General features: G+C 41.3%; 1 long non-coding RNA gene across 1 annotated transcript; it reads right to left on the bottom strand.

Annotated features, from left to right (window-relative positions):
• Positions 1-399: 399 nt before the first annotated feature.
• Positions 400-2,622, bottom strand: LOC127643355 (uncharacterized). The gene is made up of 3 exons (XR_007970499.1): positions 1,549-2,622; positions 1,107-1,316; positions 400-997 (listed from the first exon to the last, which is right to left on the bottom strand). It is a non-coding gene; the product is annotated as an uncharacterized LOC127643355 (long non-coding RNA).
• Between the last annotated feature and the right edge of the window lie 300 nt (positions 2,623-2,922).

The raw sequence follows: 2,922 nt of genomic DNA, 5'->3' as shown, positions 1-2,922 counted from the left end.
TCACGCGGGCGCGATCTAACAGTGGAAACATAAAAACATACTCCGTCATTTTGTTCACAGGACGACATCATTCAAACTGCAAAGTGTATACTTATATTTGTGTCCAGCCAGAGTTATGGCAATGCGATGCTTGCACATGTCTGTGACTTATCACCCACAACCTACCTCATACATTTCCAGTTGTCTTTTCTATGGACTCTTTATAAATGTCTTCATCTAAATGTATTAACATGTTAAATATGTAAAGAAACTGAAATTAAGTTGGTTGTTACTACTATTTAAGTTATGTTTGTACTACTATTTAAGTTATGTTATGTTTGCAACAAAATAACACTGATTTTGCACAATTCTTCCTTAATACAGATAAAGGAGGCAGAATTTCATTCAGTCTTTGTGTATTTTATTTACAGAGATGGCTAAAAATCATTACATGTAAGAAGTGACATTACAAAATCTTTTGAAAAAAAACAACAACATATTTACATATTAGATGTGAGCATGGTGTATAATTCTAACATGACGGCTTCACAACAATACTTGGAAACATATTGGTCAAAGCACAGCACACAACCAAAATTTTATCCAGCAAAGTCTTATCCTCCCCCTCACAAGGCACCACAATTGTGTCATTTAATATGTTAGACTTAGAGCGTATACACCCTATCACTCGCTCCACGTGGATCCTGACATGAGCTAACTTCCTGGTCTGTTCCACATCTTTTGTAGCACCCACAAGGGCAACACTTTCTTTAATATCAAATCCACGGTCCGCTAACACTAGGTCTCCAGGCGAGAGCTTCTGAAGAAAGCCACAGTTCTCGGTGTTCTGCTTATCACTGGCACGCTGGTCTCTGGTCTACTTGCGTCTGTTACCAATATTTACCTAGGAACAAATGTGCTGCTTCATTCAACTCAGTCTCATGACCGGTGTGGACAGTGCCCGGTGATGGGGGTGGATTCATGGGACCTTCCATCTCAGTTGCAGGTGTAGTGTTGTCTGACAGTAACAATAAAATAAATTGTGTCATATCACAACCTTTATTCCAAAGTAATCCAGATTAGATATACACAGGGGGCAACATATATTGTATTATTTTACTATTTACCTGGGTATAAAGGTGCTGCATTATCCAACTCAGCCTCAGGACCAGTGTGGTCAGTGCCTAGCGATGGGGGTTGCTGTTGTTGTGACCTCATCGCTCTTCTCCTAAACCGCTTGAACCGGTCTGTGTTCGTAGCTTTGACCTCAGTATGGCCGAGGTACAGAGAAGGGGCTCAGTCAGGATCACACTCCAACATTTCATAGGCAGGTTTGCCTGCAAACACAGTCACCAAATAAATTGCTATGTAGCCTAGATGTACAACATTTAAAACTGATTAACGTTACGCTTTAGTACATTGGTAACTTAAGCTAATTTTCTAGCCATTTCATGCTAGTTAACAGTTAACATTGGCTTAACGTCAAATCTAATGGTCTGGTTAAATCAAACAAAACACGCTGGTTATTTGCTCACAAAATAACATTTACAGAGAGTAATTGTAACTTACTTTTGTGAAAATGCTTTGAACACACCATCATGTGTGGTGGAGTGTTATCGAAGGTAATCTTGGGCCTCCTTACTGCTGCTATCCATGCCATTCGTCGCCTTTTGTCACCTCTGAAACATGGCTTGTACTATAATTTTTCCACGCTGGAAAACGATAAAAGGATTTTCCCTTCTTAAGCTTTATGCCACTTCTATCGTGAGAACGACTATTGCAGTTTATAACACAGCAGGTAGACGGCATCTTGAACACTGCGTTCTTCCCTCCATGCAATCAAGTCTGGCGCCTTCTGTTTGTGCCGCGGATTCCCAAAATGCTTTGCGTTCACCACTGGTAAAACGTCACGATGACGTCACATTAGCAATCTCTATTACGTTTTCAATATTTTTTTTTTCTTCTAATCAGCCTGCAGTCTTGCAATGTGCTTTGAGATTTGTTTATAACATAAAATAATTTAGGCAATTGAACCCTTAATGCTTAAACGTTCACAAATAAAAATGACCAACTGGGCTCTGACTCAGATATATGGAAATGATTGTATTGTGTGAATGTCGATCGTGTGGGTGGATATACTGGTTCATGGGAGGGGTTGTAATTCAATGTAGTACCCGTGACTCGTAATGTAAGACTGAAGTCACGCCCCGGGTGAGAGACAGGTGTCCGAGCTGGGGCACATGCCGTAAATGAGTCCTTTTCAGCGGTGCGGCAAAGCCTTATCTTGTCCTTGTCCCTGATGGCATTTGAATGTGAGCTGAGCGCTCATAGGGGGCAACTTTACGGCGGAGCGGGAGAGTGTTCACCAGAAGCTCCATCGTGCAGAATGGTTTCGGCTGTCGTAAGGACTTTTCCTTCAGGATCACGTAGAGGGTATCAGGGTGTTGCGCAGCCCGATTTGTGATTGATCAGCGTGATCTAACGGGAGACTCCGGGGTTGATATGGCTTCCAGCGCTGGGAAAATTAACCAGCCCCCCAGCGATGCGTGTAACGGGACCGCTATTGCTAACGTTGCCAATGTGGAGCAGGAAATGTATGATTATCAAATGCACACGAAAATGTGCAAGAAAATAGCGCAGCTGACAAAGGTGAGCACTGCACTTATCGAACTAGATGGCAATACTGCTATATAACGCTTACCGCAGTGGTGCATGTTTATAAGTGGTACATTGGCTAGCTATATGAATATGTGTTACAAATGATTAAGAAAATAAGGAAGACCTACTACACTCTACTTGGCACATTTAAGAAAACAAAAACAGTTTTATGTAAAGGCACTACAATAACGACAGTATGGTCTGTAAATATTTATTATTTATATATCAGTGTTTATGCAGCCTGACTCACTGGCATATCTTCATTGATGAAGGAATGCAACAGGG

This window comes from Xyrauchen texanus, chromosome 5 (assembly GCF_025860055.1).
Source record: "Xyrauchen texanus isolate HMW12.3.18 chromosome 5, RBS_HiC_50CHRs, whole genome shotgun sequence".
NCBI lineage: Eukaryota > Metazoa > Chordata > Actinopteri > Cypriniformes > Catostomidae > Xyrauchen > Xyrauchen texanus.
This window is presented reverse-complemented; position numbering and strand designations above follow the sequence as displayed.